This window comes from Miscanthus floridulus, chromosome 17, assembly GCF_019320115.1.
Source record: "Miscanthus floridulus cultivar M001 chromosome 17, ASM1932011v1, whole genome shotgun sequence".
NCBI lineage: Eukaryota > Viridiplantae > Streptophyta > Magnoliopsida > Poales > Poaceae > Miscanthus > Miscanthus floridulus.
The window spans coordinates 32,043,136-32,068,578 of record NC_089596.1 but is presented as its reverse complement, the minus strand read 5'-3'; the positions used below and the strand labels follow the sequence as shown (position 1 = coordinate 32,068,578).

The 25,443-nt window shown below is 41.4% G+C and overlaps 1 pseudogene; it reads left to right on the top strand.

Annotated features, from left to right (window-relative positions):
• The first annotated feature begins 358 nt into the window (after positions 1-358).
• LOC136515504 (protein NSP-INTERACTING KINASE 3-like) lies at positions 359-24,943 on the top strand (annotated as a pseudogene).
• The last annotated feature ends 500 nt before the right edge of the window (positions 24,944-25,443 follow it).

Below are 25,443 nucleotides of genomic sequence, written 5' to 3'. Positions count from 1 at the left end.
ACTGCTTAGCACCTACGCGACCGCACAGTCCCCGGCCACCGGTAACGGAAGCCAGCCAGCCAGGGGCGGGCGGGCGGTGCGCTACGGACAAGCAGTACGCAGGCACCCGTCCGGCCGCGCGGCATGCACGCAACGGCAGCATCCGCAGTGGCGTCACCGCGTCTCCAGCCTCGACCACCGAGGGCATTAGGCCGGTGTGCTGTGGTGTGCTCCCCGCTGTCCCACATTGCCTCGATACGACTCTCACTATCCCCTGGCCGCAGCAGTTTCCGAACGAACCCTGTGCGCGGCGTGTCGGGGCCGAGAGAGAGAGAGAGAGAGAGAGAGAGAGAGAGGTATCTAGACGTACGGCGGCGCCATGGGCGGGCGTGGAGCTCCGGAGGCAACAAGGAGGCTGGTGGTGGCTGTGGTGGGCGTCGGGGTCGTTGCGGCGGCGGCGGTGCTTTGCCCCACCGCGTGGCCGTCAAAGCAAAATCAGATCGATCTTGTGCTCGATCGACGCGCTCTTCTTGGTTCTTTGCGTCAACGTCATGGTCTTGCGTGTGGTTTGCAGCCAAGGCGCTGGTGGCCATCAAGGCGGCGCTGCATGATCCCAACGTGCTCTGGGACTGGGACCTCAAGTTCGGCAACGATCCATGCCACTGGAGCATGGTCACCTGCCAAAAGGGACAAATTCAAGAGCTGTATGTTCTCCTCATCCTGTGCATATATGGACGTTTATTTCTGTTCTGCCATGATTTTCACGTCCGGCTCATGGTTCTCTGCGTTTGTATTTGTACGCTGTTTGCAGGGTTATGACGAACAAGAACCTCTCTGGCACGCTGTCGCCGGCGGTCAGAAAACTCAGGACGCTGCGATATCTGTAAGCCAAAAGATATAGAATTTCTATGTTAGTCCTGTCCGGAACATATGTAGTAGGAGTGAATTTTTAGGGAACTCTGAGGAGCCTTTCAGTTCTAGTGAGATTCCCTTGAAATTCTCAGGCTGTACTAATTTTTTAACACATTCAGTTCGTTGCATGCAGCCATGCACTTCCTACTTGCTGTTGTGAGCTGTGACTTGTGAGGAAATGATGAGTTTGTTTTCAAATTTTGGCAGGTTGTTAAGCCATAATGCTCTTTCTGGCCCTATCCCTGACACCGTAGGCAGGATGAAGCTGCTTGAAGTACTTGACCTGTCAAACAATCATTTCAGTGGAAGCATCCCAAGTACACTGGGTCATCTGGCCAAACTGCAGTACCTGTAAGACTAATAAATCTTCCTGATGCCAACATTATATCCAGACATATCTGTATCTCAGTACTGTAGATTATCTTTAAATCTGAAGATTGATCGAGTCACGTGATCTTTATTTTATCGGCCTCTTGTCTCTTTCCTCCAGGAAATTGAACAATAACAGCTTATCTGGACCTATACCCGAATCACTAGCCACCGATGCTCCCATGATCTTCAGCCTGTACTTTCTATTGACAACCTTCTTTTTATCATTGCTGCATTGTTCTTTGAATGAATATGTCCAGTTCTCACTGTGACTGTGAGCTTTACCATATTCCTCATTTCTAAGAAACAAAAGTTACTTATGTTCTACAGGGATGTTTCCTTCAACAACCTGAGTGGTCACCGGCCGACTTTTCGAACATGGAATGTCTTGTATTGTAAGTGATCTCAGGTTCATATTTCCGTTCCCTGTATCAACTGGGGCAACATCAGCTTTGGAGTAAAGCTATTTATATATGGTTTTCCTCCTTTCTCATTTCCTTAATCTATTATGCCTGAATAGTTTCGAGGGTAATCCATTCCTAAGTGATATTGACTCAGAGTCAATTGCTCCCCCCGTAGGCCCAAAGGATGGGAAAGATGGTTGTTCAGTGTCCAATTCTGGACACTTCCAATTTCATTTTAGTAAAGTTAACTGATTCAAGTGAGCATATTTTCTTGTGAGTATGTGTGCTCACCACAATTTTTTTTCCTGCAGAGGATTTTCAAGTCATGAGTAAAAGCATTTTTATCCTCCTACTATGCATAGGAATTGGTTGTTTACTGGTGGCCGTTGTGGCTGGAGCTGTCCGGTTTTGGCGAAGGCGTCAGCGTGAGCGAGTCTTTGTAGTTGCAGATGGTAATAGTTTTTCTTCAAATGCTATATACGTGTTTAGATCTGTTGAACTTTGGGAACATTAATCTGAAAAAGGGGTTGATAGATTCATGTCTCACATTGCAGATGAGGATCCTAGTGTTACATACGCTGGGATCATCCAACTCTATCTTCTTATTAACATGTTTGCCATTGCATAAGAAATTTGTTTATAAATAAAAATGTTTCATTGTTGTATGGACTGTTTATACATAGACACACATATCATAATACCCCCATTCAGTAGATATGGGAAATTATATTGGAGTCCATATATATTCTGGATTTTTGTTGTTGTTTTCCTTTATTGTTTTATGGCTTATTTTCCTGAAGATTGCATCAATACCCCTTGGTCTCATCGTTGATCACGCCCCTTGGTTCCAAGAGATTCTAATTCAATTGATGGCCCATCCATAAGATGTGGGAGCGTAAACTCACTCGGCATTTGAAATCGCTAATCCATGACGATATGTTTCCGAGATAATTAAATTTGCAACCCATTTATTTTGACTACTATTTGTTTACTTAATCATCATTCTTGATTGTACAGAAAGAAAGGCAAGAAATCATTGTGTCAATCAAAACTCATAATCAAATAGCCCACTAAATAACATAACTTGATGGAGTTTCGAGGTTTGTTCTAAGGCACCGCCTTGTAGGCCTATGGTGTTCATTGCTTGGATTAGGGAGGATTGGTCCTAGGATGGTGATACTAATGGTGCAACGAGTGTCAATGGTAGCAATGACCCGGGGGCATTAGGGTAGATGCATCACCGAAGGATGGTGTGTTGGATGTCACCTGCCTTGACAAAAATATGTCTCAACAAAGGATGCCAAGAGGAACAGAGCTAAGGGGGAGGCATGGCCATTAACCACATATGAATGTCCCATTCCATAGATTGAAGAGTGAGAAGCTACGTTGGTTGGGGTTTTCGGAGAAGGCATGTCTATTGCTTCTATTGGAGCCACTAGGGACCTTGCCTTTCGGTTTGCCCTAGGATCCAACTCTTGATCCACTGGAGTTAGATCCAATAGAGGAGGGGGCCTTGGGGATGTTTATTTCAAGTGACCTGAGCAAGGACTATGATGGGTTAGAGATTTGAGGCTGTCTTCTTCCAAGAGAATCAATGATCATGCCTTAATGAAAGATGGTGGTGGCATATTCATATTGATTATGGATGCCACTGAGTGCATATTTTCATTTAGGCCATCAAGGAGCATGATGATAGGGTGGCACTTCAATTTTGTATTGTATTTCACAAGGATAAATGTTGGTGATGGTACAACTAATGTATAGGTGAGTTCAGTGGCTCTTGACTCCTTGTGAATAGCTAAGCATGTCCACCTTTGGCCATGTTTTTGAAACTTAATCTCCAGAGACAAGGCATGGGAGTCTTGTTACTCTAGAATGCATTCTTGTTATTCTTGAATGCATTCTTGTTATTCTAGATTGAATTATTATTATTCTACAATGAGGGCAGCTGCCTAAGGGCATGAAAGGTTTTGGACTCCCTTTAGATATCGGCTAGGGATCATAAGCTCACCTGGCTAGGGCATGAAAGGTTTTGGACTCCCTTCAGATATTCTATGCTCATTGTCCTCTGGCATATTTGGAAGTCCTAGAACATGCTCATCTTTAACTCGGAGGACGTCACCGTGGCCTACATCTAGCGCAAAGTGTCTAAAGATCTCTGCTCCAAGGCTGGCAGATTCAAGAGTAACAAAGTGCTCATATTTACCTGGTCAGCTTATGTCCAGAACCGTCTCTCAGAATTGTAATCTCTACCTTTGCTTCTCCTCTCTCCCTACTCCTCTCTCCCTGTATGTCGGGCATCATCTTGTAAATGTACAACCAATTTCATTGGCTCAATAAAAAGTAGGTGGGATCTCCCCCCTGAATTGATTGAAAAAACCCCTGATCACGTGTGTTGTGACATCAAGGGTGATGAAGGTAGCAAAGTGTGCTATGAAGATGGATCCATAGAGCACTCAACTGCACCGAATAAATTGGGTGCCACCTAGGTCATGTAGGATGGTTGGTGCGACTAGTGGAAATGTGCCCTCAATCTGCTACATATCAATCGAATTTTGATTGGGATCTTCAAGAGCTCATGCCATCAAGAGTAACTAGGGCCATGTTTGGTGTGGCTTTGTGCGATATGTTCTGTTGAAGGAGTCAGAGCCCTACAGGCAGAGCCAGTTTTTAGCACGCTGGCTCCGGCACCAAAATAGCTCCAGCTCCTCACATGGGAGGGCAGAAAGCACTCTCCACGCAATCTCGTTTCGTGCTACTTTGCCCACTCCGGTGTGGAAGCCGCACTAGACGGTCCCTAGTAGGATACTGGGTAAAGGTGAAAGGAATGTGCTAACACACATTGGTAGTGAAGAGTATGGAAGTTGGATTTGGAGGAGCCATAGGTTGGAGGACGACGACGATGTAGTGGCAAGTGTTGTGGTGGGGTAGCCAATGCAAGGAGGAGGGACACAAGAGGTGGAAACATAGAACTAGTGGTTTAGCTTGATACCATGAAAGAATATAGGTTTACGATAATAATAAAGACATTCTAATGGATAACAATTACACATTGTAGTACTAGATGACATGGGTTTGGAGTACATAAAACTGCAACGGACATGTTATACATGGAAGGTTACATTTCCATAGATCAGTAGTCACTTATTGCCAAGTGGGTCGTTTGAGGAATAGTAGCACAAGCTTGTTGCCTTATTTCATGGAGAATGAACAAGGGTAATGAGTCTAATTGTGATCACAATAGTGTCTCTTGAAAAATACGGGGTCATAAAAAAACTCAACTTATGGGTGAAAGATCACTCCCGCGGCATTGCGTTAAGAAGAAGCTTCTCGCACGAACATTGAGAAAAACCCTAGAGGCCAGCTACTGGACATGTCACCGAATGCCTAGGACACATGCCTGTGGCCATGTGCATCTTGATAAAAGCAACTCTGAAGGTTACACATCTATTTAAAGGTCACACCCGACGTTGAGTGTTTTTAACCCCATGCATGTTTAAATTCACACCCATGGTGAGTGGAACCCAAGACCTGAGGTGCTACACTAAGGATCTTGTGAGCATTAGGCTATAGAACTATTCACAATACAAGGAGGTCATGCTTGTTTTTGATGCAGAGAATACTAGGTGGGCCCAAACTGGCCTGGATACTAGCTTGTTGGCATAGCAGAAGATATATACAAAATGTTGAGGATCCTCTTATTGTTTTATAGAAAGAACCTTTCTCCTTCACCAAACTCTAGATGTGGTACCTCAATCTTTGTTCAAGGATTTATATTTTTGGAAGAGAACTTAGCCAAATTTCAATATATGATTGTAACTACGAAGATTATTAACTACCAATTAAAGTTGACCAAGAAGTTTGGTATCTCTACCCCATGAGAAGATGAATTTGGTTCTTGGATTTAGGATTACCAAATCAACAAAGGTGAGTGGTAGACTCATATGAAACATGCCTATTATGGGTGAAACTGTGTGGTGCGAACTAGACTCCTTTGCAGTATGTCTATCCCTAGACTTGTTTTAATTCATTCCAATATTTTAGATTAGCTTTTAAGAATTTCTTTGAGTCTCAAACTTAAAAATGTAGTACTTTGTTTTCAATTCAGTTCCAAACAGAAAAATTTGGATTCTTTACTTTAATGAGTTGTACTTGAGTTAGCTTAACATGGGATTGCCAAAAACAAAAAAGGGAAAGTAGATAATGTAACTCTTATGTGATCTGATTTAAGAGAATGTGTTTGAGAGAAAAAAACCTATGTATCACTAAAATTTGAGTGAGCTTCTTGGGCTAGGGCCTTGCTTGCCTATATTTGCGTGCACCGAGACTAGGCTCCTTACCCACAAGTCGACTTTAGCAAACTTTGGGCCAAGATTAGGGCTGATATGGGTCTTTGTGGTCGTACAGAGACCTAGTCTCAAGATTAGAATTCATGAAACATATGAACAACTTGCCAATTTGGCTATGAAGTATGAACTATATCTATTCAGACAAAATATTGTTGTATATGATCCTTTTAAGGAAGATATTATATCACCTAACTTTTATAACCCAAGAACTTCAATGTTATTTTATGATCTTTTACTAATATTTTTTTAAAAGACAAGACTTCAGTTGATTTTATTTCTGTTCCGTATTTGTACGTATACATGTTCCCTATCTAAGTTCGGTAAATTTAGTGTAGCCGTATGTGAGGCATCTAGCTGTGCAGTGGTGGTGGTTTCTCCAATCACGGGCAAGTGAGGTTCATTTAAAAGGAGTGGCTACCGGCGATTTAGAATATCGAGTTATATATGTTTAATAGGAGGTGGGATTGGACGGGCCTTGCTTCTAGTATTGGTTGGCCATAGGGGCTTGAAAGGACATGGAGGAGGCTAGGGAGAAGATGGCAGCGAGGCAGTGAGCACAACAAAGGAGTGCCAAGGCTTTGAACATAATATGTCAGGTCAGTGCGTAGACGCGCTGATGGCGCATGGTTGAGCACCCGAGGTGTAGAGCTCCCCACCATGGTTCGATCCCTGGTGCTGCATGGTACTGTGCCCACCTCCCTGTTGAAACTGCGCAGACGGGTCCGCAGCCGTGTAACACCCGGTTTTAAGGACAAAGCCGAATGCACACCATATGTGAGCCCTGGTAATCAAACCTCACATATAGCTACAAATAAAGGGGCAGTATCAATTCACAATGCTTAATATATAGCGAACTTAGCAAAAGAGATAACCTTAGAAAACAATCAATGGATAGACAACTCTGATCTCCGGGTGCAGACTTCACTCCACTGGATCCAACTAACTGGTTGACCACAAGCCCAACTTCTCAAGTCTCTGACAGACTGTCATCTAGCCTGAGGTGTGGGGGAAATTGCAAGGGTGAGTCCATGTCGAACTCCGCAAATATAGCAACAAGGTAGTGTATTCCATAGCCACATGATCAAGTATAATTGAATAATAAATAGCTCAAAATAACTCAGTTAAGCATAATTTAACAAGTGCTCATCTTTGGCGTAAGAATCCCTTGGCCGCTCGTATCCGTGAGCACGGCTAGTATACCAGTTTATTAAACTCTACTCAGAGGTGTACACTTTCACTGTGAGTCGTGAATTGCCCTTTCGCCCGAGGTCGCGAGCCTCTTAACCCTCTACAAAGGAAGGCCGGCAGGGTTCACTATGAAGCCTTTCAAAGGTTCCGTCTAACCGGGAAGGGCCGCAGGGTCATCGGATATAGGAACCCCCTTCCAAAAAAAAGGCCGCTACCATAGCTAGGCTCAACAGGACAGAGGCTGTCCTATACCCAACTCGTAGTATCCTCTAAGCCGTCTAGAAAAAAACCTCATACTGAGCTAAAGCCAGAGCCATATAGCCCTCACAGCTGTACTGTAAGTCCCGGATGATCACTTACAAATGAGACCTTGTGGAGAGGGAATTTAACCCTCATGTTGTTGCTAACAAGTCATCTTTTATGTTTATAGCATATTCATTAATCAAGTTTCAAGATCATGGTCACAGAAAGAAAACCCAAACTATACTTGCCTTAAACACCGATCCTTCGGTAAGCTTTAATCTTCAACGTTTTCTTCTTTTTCTTCTTGATCTCCAACTTCTTATAGATCACCAACGCAAAACTCACCGACTAGACAAGACCGAAAAGCACCACACAAGCACCCGAACAAGCATGCATAGCAAACATACTAGATTAGAACAATACACCAATCAATGAAAAGAATCGAAATCTAATCTACACATTGCTACGATCACACACACGCGAAAGGCACACTAATCGGAGCTACGGTAAAACAGAAACATCTATCGAAGGATTTACGTTGGAAAGAAAACTATATGCTTTATCTATTTTAATGATCATAAAACATGTATAAGATATCTTAGGGGAATATCTAAAATTGAGTTAAGTCATTTTATACTTGAGTTATTAGATTTAGAAAACTAAGATAAATTAATCATATCTTAATTATAAATATTTTGATATCATTTATGCAAATTAAATTGAAATATAATAACAAATGAGAGTATATATATTCAAAGTATATATGTCACATTTAAACTTGGCAAATTACAATTTAAAGACATACATGTTTATGTCACTAATTAATCATATTTTATTAATCAACATATCTCTTATTATATAAAGTATTTAAACTTTACTTTAGAAATATAGAACATGTGAGAGCAACTAATAGAACAATTATATTATGTCTCATAATTGATCCAAGCAAGTCATAATTAAAAAGGCATTAATATTGGCATACGTCATATTTTATAATTATAAAAGATTATATACATACTTTTAGTCATTTAAACATCTATAAATTAAAAACATAAATCATGTGAGGGCATCTATTCATACTTAACACATATGCAACATTCAACTAATTATAATCTAAGACTATACTGAAGTTACTGATTAATCAAATTAACAGGTTATGTATAATCACCGAGATATAAAACCTATATTGTTTCTAGTTATAAAACTAATTATAAGCATGTTAACCAATTTAATATTTAGCTACATATGAAAAATCATGTGACATGAAAACCATTAGCGCTACTGCATAGAGCGCTTCGACACGAAACTAACGCAACGAGAACGAGACGAAACGGAGCTAAAATGATGAAACGACGAAGGATTAAAGATCAATGATAATTACCGGATGGCAATCTTGTAAATACTATCATCTTCCTCCTTGGTCTATCTACAGAACGTACGTGGCCTCCATGGTCACGTAAGCTGCTGCTGCACAGCGCACAGGAGGAAGGGGCTGGGGACGGCTCGCCTGACCGAGTCGACTGGAGGCGCGCGGGTGAGGGCCAGGGGCGGCGGCGCCAGGCCCTAGGCGAGGAAGGCCGCGGCCATGGCCGGAGATGGCCTGGAACAGAGAAAGCCATGGTGAAGCTCGCCGGAAAACATCAACGAAAAAGGAAAAACGAAGGGGAAACGCTCAAACGGTGATGGATTCGAGAAACGGAAGACACGACGGCGTAGAGGACGAAGAGGGCTACCTTCTAGTGGTGGCGGTTTTCACCGGAGATGTCCGAGGTGGCCGGAAAAGCTCGCCGAAGGTTCGCCGGAAACCTAGCTGTGGAGAACTTCGGCGTCCGATCTGCGAGGCTACGAGTGGCAGCTCGAAAAACGGGCTGTACTTCTGGAATCCTCGCATCGAGGGCTACGCCGGCATATATATATACGTAGGGTTTGGATATTTTGGAAATCCGAGATATTTTAGTAAATATTGATTTTCGGAATTAAAATAATTACAGAAAATCGAGAATTACTATTTAGGCTCCGAAAAATATCTCCGAGCTCCGAAAAATTCCATAAAAATCCTAGGAATAGATGAAAGGATAAGGAACACAACCAAAGTGGTTTAGCTCCCGAAAAAGACTTTTGCATTGATCAAGGAAAAAGATAAAACTCCAAGAAATATGAATTTAATCGCGAAAAAGGTCGGAAAGATTCCCGGAAAGAGAGGCATCGTCCTAACGTGTCTTAAAACCTTTTCCAAGCCTTTAGATTTTAAAAAAAACAAGGCATCTTATCTAACTTTTGTTTTTGCAAAATTTCAAATTCTTTTTAAACCACTACTTGAAAGCAATATTTTAAAGATTGAGATTTGAATTTATTTTCTAAACCACTCATCACAAAAGTATCAATGCAACGGCATGTATGCGCAAACATGTTGTTACCCTTATGTTGGATTTTAATTTAAAGAAAAAGTTCTTTTACCTATGTTTTTATGAGCACAAAACTACAAAATAAATCATTTTTACTCTATTTCTAAAAGTGCAAAATTTGGGGTGTTACAATTCTACCCCCCTTAAGATGAATCTCATCCTCGAGATTCGGAAGATGATGATCAAGACACTAGAATACACACTGCCATTGGATCTTCTTCACTTTCTCGAGTAGTTCCACCGTCTTGACAAAGGTTCCTCTTGACTTTTACTCCAAATAGCATACTCGCTGATCCCCAGATGTTGATAGGCCCTCTAATTAACTCTCAAGTATCCACAAACCAACTCTCTGGTACTCTTCCAATTGTTAGGCCTCTTCTCTTTTCCTTTTTTACAACCTCAATGAACTGTTGCAGCTGGGTGCTAGCTTATTCTTCACACTGACACTCCATATGCTTCTCACAAAGACCACTTTGGAATCCATTGGGTGACAAACTCTTGTCCTCACTAATTCCAAAATGTAACACAATACTTCTCAACATGTCTTGCTAGATTTTTTTTAGTCCAAGATATCAAATCGACTACTTCATACATCCATATTCCAATTGATCCTCATGTATTACTCTCTCTTGGTCCAAAATAGATTCCAACTTCAAAACACTATTAACTATATATATGCTCAGGTTGAGTTGTGACTCTTAAACACAAAACTTAATCCATGGTGTCGTCTAATCTTCTTAGCATAGCTCTTCCAATTTGCTAATGGCATTGGCAATGACTTTTATTTCTCCTAAAGATAACACATACTTCTAAACCAAAAACATTTGGTTACTTGAACCCAACACTGATGTCACAATCTCAAACCAACTTACTGAAAATGTCCCTTAGATTCTTATGATTCATGTAGATATCACTCTTCATGTCCAAGTAGATAATACCACTATGCTCCACAATGGATAACTCCAGATCTCATATGTCAAATAGTCCATCTCAAGCCTCCATAGTTGTCTTGATGCACAATTCACTGCTTTTCTTACATAGAGCACATCCATATCCTTGCCAACCACTTTATAAAAGAAACTCTTGTGTTCAACACTATAATACCTCTAATGAACGTGTGATAGAATCTTACCATTCCGAGGAACTCTGAATCACTCTTGCATACTTAAGCGGGTTCTAGCTCAACACATCTCTCTTGAGCGATTGTCCGTATAATTCTATCATTAGAGACATCCCACAACCAAAAAGAGAACTCCATCCAAACTAAACTCACTTAAGTTGCCAAAGAACCAACTGTAGAGAAGTTCAATCATCATATTTTCGTATGCCATCAGTGCCAACTTGTCTTGAGTTGAAGGTTGAACTCCCAAGTGATGATAGCTTGAAGCAAAGACCAATCCTGACAAAATATTTGAGCTCCTTGTAGATGATCCAACTTGTTAACAATCTTGAACAAAGATCCTTGTGTCTAATAGTGATTCCCCAACCATAGGAATAACCGACACTTCCAAGTGAAGCTCTAGATTGTATGAGACCTCCATCTTGCGATTCCTTTATGCCTTGGCTACCCCCCTTAAGAACACATCAACTAGGGGCACCAAAGAATAGCGTGCATCTTCTTCTAAATGAGATAGTTATCATGATGTCATCCTATTATCCCAAAGTGACTCATGTGCATTGGCAAAAACCAGAACCTGCAGTTCCTCGCGAGCATAAAAACAGCAGCGTAGTAAAACTAGTATAACTTCTGTTATGTAAATCCAATGAAGTTGTACTTTATACCGTTGGAAAGCTTATGAAATCTTCTACAACTTTATTTTAGAACACTTTTCCAGATTCGGCAGTTAAGTTGGTCAACCACAGCACACAATAGAAACTGTCCCAGATTACAGACTGCACAGAGACTGTGGCTTGTGATGTTTATATCTCCCAAAATATATTAGCTATGATAGTGATTCCAGAGGCACATGAAAGATACAAAGGTCTAGTTGTATCCAGAAAAATTCCACAAACCTTGCACCAACCAAAATTGCGTTATGACTAGAATACCACAGACTGCTCCAGATTTCTGACAGCACAGATACATCCTCTTATGATTTTCATAACTTCATAACCATAATAGCTATCAGGGTGATTCTTGAGGTCAGAGAAACATGTTGAAGTCTAGTATTATCTAAAAGTTTACCATGATTTTTTTATTGCCCGAAAACAGAGATATAAACCAAAGATGACAGGTTGCTCCAGAAAGATAGGATAGGAATATAGGAGAAAACCAAAACCCAACTATCTATTCATTAATCCTTATGTCTTATGCCTATAAACTAAATGAATTTGTGGAAAATCCCACAAAATCATTGCACTCATTACAAAGATTCAAAACAAAACATAATCATAATGACAAGCCAACAAGCAATTAAGGTGCACAATTCAATCATTGACTTACACTTGCGATACTATCGTCTTCTTCATATTATGGGTAAAGATCCTATAGCTTAACTTCAAATTACGCGAGAAGGTGGTAAGACAAGATTCTAAAAGCATATCAAAGCAAGGAGTAGAAGAAGGAAGGGGCCGGGGACGGCTCGCCTGACCGAGTCGACTGGAGGCGCGCGGGTGAGGGCCAGGGGCGGCGGCGCCAGGCCCTAGGCGAGGAAGGCCGCTGCCATGGCCGGAGATGGCTTGGAACAGAGAAAGCCATGGTGAAGCTCGCCGGAAAACATCAACGAAAAAGAAAAAACGAAGGGGAAACGCTCAAACGGTGATGGATTTGAGAAACGGAAGACACGACGGCGTAGAGGACGAAGAGGGCTACCTTCTAGTGGTGGCGGTTTTCGCCGGAGACGTCCGAGGTGGCCGGAAAAGCTCGCCGAAGGTTCGCCGGAAACCTAGCTGTGGAGAACTTCGGCGTCCGATCTGCGGCGCTACGAGTGGCGGCTCGAAAAACGGGCTGTACTTCTGGAATCCTCGCATCGAGGGCTATGCCGGCATATATATATATATATACGTAGGGTTTGGATATTTTGGAAATCCGAGATATTTTAGTAAATATTGATTTTCGGAATTAAAATAATTACAGAAAATCGGGAATTACTATTTAGGCTCCAAAAAATATCTCCGAGCTCTGAAAAATTCCATAAAAAATCCTAGGAATAGATGAAAGGATAAGGAACACAACCAAAGTGGTTTAGCTCCCGAAAAAGACTTTTGCATTGATCAAGGAAAAAGATAAAACTCCAAGAAATATGAATTTAATCGTGAAAAAGGTCGGAAAGATTCCCGGAAAGAGAGGCATCGTCCTAACGTGTCTTAAAACCTTTTCCAAGCCTTTAGATTTTAAAAAAAACAAGGCATCTTATCTAACTTTTGTTTTTGTAAATTTTCAAATTCTTTTTAAACCACTACTTGAAAGCAATATTTTAAAGATTGAGATTTGAATTTATTTTCCAAACCACTCATCACAAAAGTATCAATGGAATGGCATGTATGCGCAAACATGTTGTTACCCTTATGTTGGATTTTAATTTAAAGAAAAAATTCTTTTACCTATGTTTTTATGAGCACAAAACTACAAAATAAATCATTTTTACTCTATTTCTAAAAGTGCAAAATTTGGGGTGTTACAAGCCGCCAAAGAAGCGTGCGCGCGTGAGGTCCTTGCCTGTTCCGGGTTAGTGGGCCCCTTCTTTAAGACTGGAGTCGAGGGGACGTCTGATCAAGATTTTTTTTGAGGCTGGCAGTGCTGTGGGGTGGCAGGAAGGTGAATGTATTATAAAAGGGGAGGAATCGATATTGTCGTATACAAGATCTAGCAGCCGGCACATATTATGTTAGATTCAATGGCAATATATTCATGTTTTGAATATATTTGCATAAAGTATCCATGATGATTTCCTCAATGATCCTGTTAATTTTTTAGGAATCAAGGATCGTATATATATACCTGCTGTCCACGTTGACCAACATGTTTAGACTCTTGGAATTTAAGGATTCTTTTTACTCATTGTGAAATACATTGTGTTTTCATATCCTCTCGCTATTAGAATTTTGTCTACATTGTTCATTTCATTTTGTGATATGAATTCCTTCCTATAATGATGTGATGTTCATGTTTTTTTCTAGACAACTAACACTGGAGTTCATGGCCGGTTTTGTTTTTTTGAATCATTCATGGTTATGGTTTTCGATTTATCTTTGGCATTGCGCTCATATTTATTATTTTTTTCAGAACATATATTAATTACCCTGTATATGTAATTAGTACCCAATTTTCTCCATCATGCACTCTTATACCTGATAATTTATACATGTTCATAGTTTCAGTGCAGCATGATCCGGAAGGTTGTCTTGGCCATCTGAAGCAGTACAAGTTTAAGGAGATCAGAAAATCTACCAATAACTTCAGCCAAACAAATATTTTGGGAGAGTGAGGATATGGAATAGTATACAAGGGTGATTTGGATGGCACAACTGTTGTTGTTAAAGACTGAAGGATCATGATTCAGTTGTTGGGGATGATCAATTCCACACAGAAATTGAAGTGATAAGCTTGGCTGTCCATCGTAATCTCCTTCACCTTACTGGGTATTGCATTGCAAATAATGAAACGCTTCTTGTGTATCCCTACATGCCAAACGGAACTGTCGCTTCTAAATTAAAAGGTTATTATTGTGTACTTCATGCTCTTCTATCCCATGCATGCACAGTTGCACCTTCATATTGAGAATCTCATGAGGGTAAAAATAAAGAAACATCAATTTTTTTCCAGTAATCATGTGAAGGTTTCACCAATCCACTTTTACTTTGTAATTTAGGATATAGACTTGGTCTCAGGAAGAACTCTGACCAATATATATTGTTCTTAGAAACAACATTAATTAAATATGTATGTTACAGATGGTGATTTTGTGAAACAATTTCCATATGAAAAGTATCATATTAGTGGTAATCAATATGCTCCGATCACTTTTCATTGGACTTTTTGACGGAGACATGCATATTTTCAGCTTCTTAATCATGTACAACTTCTTCATATAGGCATGATTCTAGTTTTTCCATCCAATGATGACACACCCTCTGCAGTTCAAGCAGTTTCAACCATCCTATTTGTCTATTCTTAAAGCTTCCATTGCATCCATTTTTGTGATATGGGCTCAGTCAATCTGATACATGGTTAACAATTGCTAAAACAACAAGTTGAACATAACATCATGTAGGCTCTCCTTTAAATTGTTTAGTCCAAAGCATTGAAGGCATTATATTCTTAGGTCTTTCCCTTTTTGAAGCAAATCCAGCTGAGTTTTCTCCTTTACTTTGTCAGAATGTGTTAATGGGGAACCAACCTTAGACTGGCCAAGGAGAAAGAGGATAGCCCTTGGTGCGTCACAGGGACTGCTCTATTTGCATGAACAATGTGATCCTAAGATAATCCATCCTGATATCAAGGCCTCCAATGTTCTCCTGGATGAATATCTTGAAGCAGTTGTTGCGGATTTTGGATTGGCAAAACTTGTAGATCACTGGATGTCCCATGTTGTCACATCAGTGCGTGGAACACTTGGGCGCATACCACCAGAGTGTTTTAAGTTCTGCCACGCTTCGGAGAAGACTGATGTCTTTTTGCTTTGGACTCTTTTTGATGGAATTAGTCACTGGTCGACGCTGGAGCTTCATGAGAATGAATATGAGAAGGGAGGAATTCTTGAATTGGTAAATACTGTTTCTTATATATGTCTAGGTTCAAATTTAGTTTATTTACTGGAGTAATTTTTAAAGAAAGAGTTGTTTTCCTTTAGGTCACATGCATAGGAAAAGTTCAGTATGTTTATAGGCATAAATAGTATTTGGGCACCCATGTTAAAGGCATTTGAAGATAAATGGTTAAAGAGCATACAAATTAGATGATGTTGAAGAATTTAATTGGAAGGAAAATCAATAGTCATTTAAAAAAAATCTTGGAAATGCAGGATAGCTGCATTTCGTTGCATTAAGAAGAAAAGGCGTGAGAATCCTTATTGGATTTTTAAGTTACTCCCTCCATTACAAATTATAGTTCTTTTTGGTTTTATCCTAAGTGAAACTTTCCTATCTTTGATCAAGTTTATAGAAAAAAATGTATCAATATCTAGAACACATCAAATTAGCTTTATTAAAATCTCCATGAAATAGGTTTTATTGAGCATATATTTATTTTAACTTGTAGATGTTAATATATTTTTCAAAAAATTAGTCCTTGTTAGAGAAGTTTAACTTTGACAAAGTCAAAGTGAACTATAATTTGGAATGGAAGGAATAAAAATTCAAGTATCTGTATTTTGTGTTTTGTTCTACATACCTGATTGCCTCTTAATACTCAAGCTATTTGGTTGTACGTGCTTCCTCTGACAAATTATAGCACCAAAGTCATATAACAAAATAACCAACTGAGTATGTCTTACATAAATTTGCAACTTTCAGCCTCTGCACTAATAAAGAAGATGTAAAGACATACATATCTGAGCTTTATGTAATCTGAATTTACATTTATATGTACAGAATAGAAGATAATCATAAACTCCTTGGAGGGAAAATATGGTCTTTCACTACGCCAGATTCGCACAGTAGGAACGGAGACATTTTTACTGTAGGGGCAGCTGGGGTTGGGGGCGCCCCTATAGTGGGCGTCCTCGGACCCCAGCAGCCCAGCCGCCCCTACAGATGGCACTGTAGGGGCGGCTGATAACCTGAGCCGCCCCTACAGTTAGGGCTGATCTGTAGGGGCGGCTCAATCACCAGCCGCCCCTACTGATGGCGCACGAATAAATAGCAGCCACCTCTTCTTCCACCTCGAGACACACTCTTCTACAAAAAAGGTTGGGAGGCCTTTGGCTCCTCCTAAAAATTGCTCTACTAAGGAGGGAGGTTTTGATCTCAAATCCTTTGGTGGAGAGGCTCTAAAAGGTAAGGAAATGCTTCTCCAACTCTTTATTTGAAGTTTAATTCATTGGTTAGTTAGTAATTTGATTTTTGGTTTTCTCTCTCTTCCATGGAGCTTGAGCTAGTTATGAGTGAAATTGGACCCTAATTTTCACTATACTAGGGTAAATTAGGTAGGGAAGTAAGATTGCACCCTTTGTTAGTAAATCTTTGTTGATTTAGTGTAGTATTAGTGAAGTTTGATGCATGTGTCATGAAACCCTATATCTAGATCTAGATCTAGGATTTTGTTTTTTTTTCTTTTTCAAATTTTTCTTTATGTGACTAGGGTTTGCATGTAGGTGAATGTGTAAGATTTTAATTGTTGCTAATGTGTAAAATATCCTCTACCATGGCTACTAATTATCATTTAATATTTATTTTGATTCCTTTCTATAATGTGTGTTTTTAATTAGTTATGGATAAATAGGCCATTAATTAATTATCCTCTACCATGAAATTGGAATGGAGTTTGCATGAAAGGTAGTGGATGAAATATTAAATGTTGCTAATTGTTTTCTTTGAAATTGTTTATTTGAACCAATTAATTTATATTTTAAAATATTTATGCATTAATAGTCAATTAATTAACTATCCTCTACTACCATGGTGCATGTCTTAGGTATATACAATTATTCTCGAGTAATATTCTTTCTTTGGTTGTTTTGTTTCTATAAGATGGTCTACAGGAACTCTTGGATGTATGGTTCGTTAAGACATGATGCTCTTTTCCGTGATGAGGTGGACAAATTCATCAAAGCCACAGAGAAGCATGCAACGACGTTGAAAGAGAATAGTGACACAATTATTTGTCCCTGCAAAGATTGCAAGAACCTTATTGCATTTCGAGATGTGAGTACCATCAAAGAACATCTGATTAGGAGAGGATTTGTTTCGGACTACACAGTGTGGATTCATCATGGTGAAACAGTGGTTGTTGATGACAGCGACGATGATCTAGCTGATGAAGCTGAAACCCAAGCATACTTGTCCCGATTCACAAATGATCTTGAGCAACAAATGGATCGTGACTATGGCAATCAACAAGGTGGTGATGATGCTGGTGGTGCCAGCAATGATGGCGAAGCACATGAGGGGGATGCAGATGACGGTGACAACTTGGACGAAATGCTTGGGGCCTTTGGACCAGAAATATTAGAAAAGAGCAAGAGATGTCTAAAAAATCTTGAGAGGGTGACAAAAGCATCGAAGAAGACTGTGTATGATGCTGAGAAGGGCTATCCGACATACTTCACACTGCTATGTTTTGTGCTTGAGCTACTCATCCTGAAGGCTAAGTACGGCTGGTCGGACTGCAGTTTTGATGATCTATTGTGCCTCATGTCACGGTTGCTCCCACGGCCGAACACAGTTCCCGCCAACACATACCAAGCGAAGAAGGTTATAAGTCCACTCACATTGGGGGTTGAAAAAATCCATGCATGCCCCAACCACTGTATCCTTTTTCGGCGTGGCACATCGTTTGAGACTTTAGATACTTGTCCTAGGTGTGGGGCTAGTCGGTACAAGAACAATGACCTTCAAAGTGGGGTGGAAGCCTCCACAGGAAAGAGGAAGAAGGGTGGGAAGAAGGTGGTGCAAGAATCTTAGCCCCCAGAGGAAACTCCATTAGGCAACGATGCAAATAAGAGAAGAATTCCTGCCCTGGTTATGTGGTACTTGCCAGTGACCAACCACTTGAGGCGTATGTTCCTAAACCCTAAGGAAGCAGCACTGATGACATGGTGGGATGATGAGCGCAAGGTGGATGATGATACGATCACACACCCGGCTGATTGTAGCCAGTGGCAAGCGTTCGATGCCAAGTACAAAGCAGAATTCAGTGATGACCCACGGAATGTACGGTTTAGCTTGAGCACCGATGGAATGAATCCCTTCAATGAGAGGATGACCGACCACAGCACATGGCCAGTCATCTTGACCATGTACAACCTCCCAACATATTTGTGTCAGAAGAGGAAGTACCTTCTCCTCACCATTCTTATCTCCGGCCCCAAATAACCAGGCATTGATATAGACGTGTTCTTAGAGCCTCTGATGCAAGAAATGGAGAGGCTATGGAGTTATGGGGAGCCGATGTACGATGTGTTCCGGTGGGAGGACTTCATATGCAAAGCAATAATATTTGTTACTACCAATGATTACCCCGCGTTGTTTGCCCTGTCTGGACAGTTCAAAGGCAAGACTAGATGCTTAGTCTGTTTGGATGGTACTAAATGGGTGTTTCTAGATGGATCCAGGAAGATAGTTTACATAAGGAACCGGCGCTTCTTAAAGACAGGTCACAAGTACCGCGGCAAATTGTACCTAAGGTACTATGGCAACATCCCGGAGGATGAACCCCCTCTAGAGAGACGTCGTAATGGAGAACATGTGTTCAGAATGGTCCAAAACATACATGTCGTCTATGGAAAGAAGAATCCGGATGGAACGATCAGAGATAGAAGCACACCTCCCATCGAAGGCGTACCATTCAAGAAGCAATCGATCTTCTTTTAGTACCTTCCTTATTGGCCAGACTTGGAGGTCCCCCATGCCATTGATGCGATGCACGTGTAGAAGAATGTCTTTGAGAGTCTCATGGCTACCTTGATGGACATGGGCAAGTTAAAGGATGGTCTCAAATCATAGAAAGACATGGTCCAGCTGAACGTGATGCGGGAGCTTTGGCCGGTACAGCAGGATAATGGCAAGTATAGTCTTCCCGTGGCTAGCTTCAACCTAACCCTAGAGGAGAGGAGAGCTATATGCAATTTCCTTAGGTGGCTCAGAGTGCCGACTGGGTTTTCGGCAAACCCGAAGAAGCTAGTGTCGATGAAGGACCTATCATTAACATACTGCAAGGCTCACGATTGTCATGTGATGCTGACAGTGTTCGTACCAATTGCAATCAGGGCTATAAAGCCAGAGTTCCTAAAGATGACCATCACCCGCATGTGCTACTTCTTTTCGAAGATCTCACAGAAGATGATTCGTAGGCGAAGAAGGGGATGATGATGATGACACCTCATCAAGGGGATATGTAAGTCCCAAGGATCCTTTCCCACGAGAACCCAGACAGAGGCCAATGGAGAACGAGTTGGACAAGGATTTTGATCCGAACGATGAGGTACGGATAAAGCCTTAGTAGCTTGTAAATTTGGCTAATGCTATGGCTTTATGTTACCTCTGCTAACACTTTTGACCTGCCGGATACATAGGTCATGCCTACTCAACCTCTGAAAAGATGACGTCGGCCTCCGGCTCATCTTGCCAGACAATATGTAGTGGGGCAAAGGAGATCAGAGGAAGGAGCCACAGATACTCACAATGAGGCCTCCGCTCCACAACCTCAGGACACAACCATGACTGAGACTACCCAGCCAAAGAGGAAACGAGGGGGATTAGAAAGCCAAACCAATATCACGACAAGGCATGCTATGTGATAACGGAGGTCGGGCCAGACGGGCAGATCCTTGAGCCATATACATACAGGGCGAAATTTTGTAATCACATCGGGTTTATAGTTAGAGATAAGTTGAACCTAGCTATCCGTAGCTGGAATCTTGTACCTATGAGCCAAAAGGTAGACCTATGGGAGAAGCTGAAGCAGAACTTCAGGTTTCCGGAGGGAACGCACGAGTTGGTACAACAAAATGCTTTTAAGATAATGGGGTAGAGCTTCCGACGTTGGCGGTCGGATCTGAACAAGAACTTTATCCAACAGAAGTTAACTCCTTTCCACGAGTATGGCAACATAACTCCTAGTCAATGGGAGGAGCTCGTGGCTGAGAAGACTTCAGAGGCATCATTGACTCTCAGTGCCTGCAACAGCAAGCAAGCGAAGAAGAACCAACACTACCCTCGTCTAGGCCCCGGTGGCTATGCTGGCAAGCAAGAGGTCTTTAGGAAGATGGACATAGAGGCCGAAGCTACCGGGAATACGGAAGTGCCGAAGTTGAAGCCACGCCTTAAACAGTGGATATACGCGAGGAGTGTCGATTCATCCGGTAGTAGCCTCAAGTTTGCTAAGCCAGAGACCGGAGAGGTAGTATCAAAGATACTGAAACTTGCTGAAGACAAGGAGAAGGGCGCATTCAACCCTTCCAGAGAGAGGGACGAGCTTACCGTTGCCTTGGGAAACCCCGAACACACAGGACGCACCAGGGGGCTAGGGAAGAGGATGTCCTAGAAGCATGGATTCATAGAGGAGAGGCACATGTACAAGAAACATGGCAGAGACCGAGAGTCTAATCTTGAGCGCCAAGTGGAGGTTCTAGTTGAAAAGATGTTGGTGGAGAAAGGACTGTCTATGATGGAGCCACAGACACCAATGAGTCCGCCCGGAGAACTAGCGGTAGTTGGCAGCCCTCCGGATGTTCCCAGCAGTCAAGGTTCCAATACAACCGGAACCCCCGTCGATCGCATGCGGGCGCCAACCAGTTGCAAATTGGTGGTTCCGATGGGCAGGCAAAACGTGATCATTAAGGTGGCAACGGGCGTGGCACATCCTCCGGGCGACACGTGGCATAATAGGGACATCCCGTAGGACTACACTCGGGTCGAGGTGCATACCATGAAGCTCGAGTTCATGACTTGGAAGATAGAACACCCTACTCCCGAGGGGCTCGTGTTACTCGGAGACGTCATGAACCAGTTCATCCTCTGGCATAGATGGGACATTGTATTGACCGAGTCTTCGCCAACTTTGACTGAAGTTCATCCTCTAGAGCGACCCGTCGAGGACGGGAAGGTATACTCACTGGCCCATGACCATGACCACCACACGCTAGAGACTTCACCTCGTACCGAGCAAGGGCATGATGACATGCCGCATCCTTCTCCACCTCGTATCGAGCATGGACATGACGACATGCCACGTCCTTCTCCAGCTCGTACCGAGCAAAGGCATGATGAGATGCAACATCCTTCTCAACAAGCACAGCCGATACATGAACAACAAGTGTCTCATGAACAGCAATTGCCTCGTGAACAGCCGATACATGAAGAACAAGTAGCCCCTAGAGCAGGTGATGCACAAGTTGACAAGGATGTACCCGAATGGGAAGCTCAAAACAAAATCCCAATCAAGATAAGGCCATTGTATGTGGGCATTAATGACGTCTCGTCGGTGCACAAGTGGATGGCCCATGACCAGTTCAAGCCTAAGAACCAAGTAAAAGAATTCAGAGCACCAGCTTCTGAGGAGGGCACCACTAGCAAACTACACAAAGGGTTTAACAAGTATCTAGCTGTTGATAACCTCAAATGGTCAAATGATTGCCCGGATAAATATGAAAAAGGCAAGAACTTCCTACCAAACCGAGTCATACAGTGCTTGCCACGTGGAATGATAAAGTTCCATGATTGGTACTTGCGTGCTCAGATAACAGAACTAGAAATCTTACAAGCATGGATCCCTGCCGGCACATTTGGAGCCCTAGGTGGGCAAATTGCCGTTGAGTTTAAGGATATCCAGGCATGCTTCCACCTTGAACGAATGGAAATGAATCTAATTCGCATATGGTGTCTGTAAGTCCTTGCCCTCACGATATGATATGAATATAATCTTTTAATTTTGTTGTAACTAACCCGCGCCATGATTTGTAGAATGCAAGCGGACTTTGTGAAAAAGAGGCCAGCTCTGAAACACGGGTATATAGACCCTTCACCTATAGCATCAACAAATTTTAATTACCCTAAAGAGTGGAAACTAGATTGCAAAGAACTAGGAGTTGGAAAGACACTTAAGAAGAAAGAGGACATCAGGAACAAGAAAATATTGGAAGAGTCCCTCAAGGTTGCGGCATATATTGCCCTATGTTTTAAAAATCTCCAACAACACGATAATATATGGATACCATACCACTTCAAGTAAGTTCGACTGTATACTTAGCTTTGTTCAATATACTTTGTTCGATGCAAAAGAGCTTATGTGTTCCTTCCATGACTAAATTCATGCAACGATTACTGGATTTGCATAGGCGTCTGGCTCTCACATAGCATGGCATGGGTCTTTGATTCAGCGGATTTCCCAGTCGAGACATACAAAGACTTCATAACGATTGTCAAGACGTATACATATTGACAATCCTCATTTTAGCTACTATGTTTGTATACATACTTGTAAGGTTCAATGTAGGATACTAACAAGTTGTATTTGCTAAAACCATTGGAACAGGGCATTCAGGCACTATGTCCAAGAACATAAGGGGAGGCATCATCCAAATAGGAAGAAAAAGTTGTATGTCAAAACTCTATGTGCGGTATGTGTCATTTACTTTGGTACTCTATATATTACGTGTCTATCAATAGCATTACTTAACATCTCCATATGCAAAACACACAGTGCCCCAAGCAGAAGCCTGGGAGTCTACATTGTGGATACTACACATGTATTATGATGAGTACCATCGGTGGCTACAACAGAACCCCAATCTGGTAAGTTTGAACCTCTTCACTCGTAGTATGAAAAGTTCGCATATGTTGTGATATAGTAAACCTAAACTTGTTCTCTTGTAGTTGGAGAAAGATAAAGACACGAGAAGGAACCCATACAAGGATGACGAGCTCTTAGAGATGGTCGGCGACCTTTGCAACTTCATAATGGACCAGATTGTGTATCATAAAGGCACTTACCATCATCTTCTTTCCGACTTAGGTAGTAATCATCTATACCAACACCTTCGGGAGACTGATAGGCTAGCCCTAGGCCGTTGATGACAATGTGGACTTGTGGTATGCTTTGGATCAGACTTTGGAACAGTTTGGACTTTGTTTTGCATGTGGACTTGTGGATTTCTTAATGGACTATGTTATAATGATGGACTTCGTAATGGACTATGTTGTAATGATGGACTTTTGTGAATTATGACTTGTGATGATGTTCTAAATAATGGTCTTGTGTTTGTGGATGTATATATGTATATTTGTGGCGGTCAGATTCGAATTTGAATTATATATATATATATATATATATATATATATATATATATATATATATATATATATATATATATATATATATATGGTCAGATTTGAATTTGAATTATTTTTTTTTGCTGGAAAATCCACTGTAAGGGCGGTTCTTGATTGAACCACCCTTACAAATACACACAGCAGGGGCGGCTGGTGATACAACCGCCCTTACAGAAGTCCACTACAGGGGCGGCTGATATTACCAGCCGCCCTTACAGAGGGCACTGTAGGGGCGGCTGAAAACACCAGCCGCCCCTACAGAGGCACCCTCTGTAGGAACACCCTGGGAAGGGCGGCTGGCGCAGCCGCCCCTACAGATGCTCTAGAGCCACTCCTACAGTTAACTTCTGTAGTAGTGTTTGTAAAACTTAAGCTCCTTGAGCTATACTATAACTAAACATATGCGTTTCTGAACAGTGTCACCGTTTAACTTGACTTTAGACAATATGCAACTCCAGAAGACATAATTATAGTTTACCACAATAATGCATATAGCTTGCAATGCACTTTTCTCAAACATAGTTTTTGTAAATTCATTCCGGACCTTAGTCTGGAGCAGTAACCAGCAGCCATCGCCACATTTATTTTTCTGTCATTTTTTCTTTCTAATAACATTCGAGTGCAGGCCATGTCTATACTAATGTAACCATAATCTATTGCTTCCTGAAGTTTTGTATCCACTTGAGTAGTAACAAGGCAATAACAGCTAGGATCTAGATCGAATTTGCGTGGCTGTGCCTTTCCAAAAGGACTTTGTTTTTGCCAATTGTGTTTCTTTTGTTCATTCAAATACCATGAACTTCCCTTCCCACACAGTTGTGCCTTCATGTTTCAGGCCAAAGAACTTCTGGAACAAAGTCAGCCAAGCATGTTTGTGGACCGGAAGCTAGGAAGCAATTATGATAGTGCTGAATTGGAGGAGATGGTTCAGATTGCTTTGCTTTGCACAATGTACAATCCTTGCCACCGCCCCAAGATGTCTGAAATTGTTAAGATGCTGGAAGGAGGAGATGGGGTTGCAGAAAAATGGGAGGCCGTGAAAAATATTGAGGGCCCAAACCCCGACTGGTCATTAGAATTTGTGTCAATTGGTATAAATTATGATAATGAAGACTAGTATAATTCGATCGAGCTGCAAGCCATTGAACTCTCGGGGCCAAGGTGATCTGGCTACAGCTTGTCATGTGTGTATATATGTAATAATCAGTTTTAGACTACCAACATGGGAAGGCAAAGGAAGCATAGGGATGCTTCAGACTTTCCGTTGAGTAGCATGGCATGTCTATAATGTCTGTTCATGCATATGGCTTTTCTGACAAGACATGTTTACGACAAGACCTCCTTGCTTGACAAAAGTTAGTGACATAAAGCAAAGAATTGGAATATATATATATATATATATATATATATATATATATATGTGTGTGTGTGTGTGTGTGTGTGTGTGTGTGTATAAATAATTAACTAGTGGAATATTTTGTTCTGCATCTGAGATTTAACTACTACTCTTTACTCTCTAGGACACAAGTGGAGAAACTCCATTACACCAGACCCATCCTTAGATCTTTTTTACATGCAGCTTATTATTATTTGTACATATACTTTGTAAACAAAACTTACTTTTAATGACCGCCTTTTTTAACGATGTCAAACTAGGATCATTAC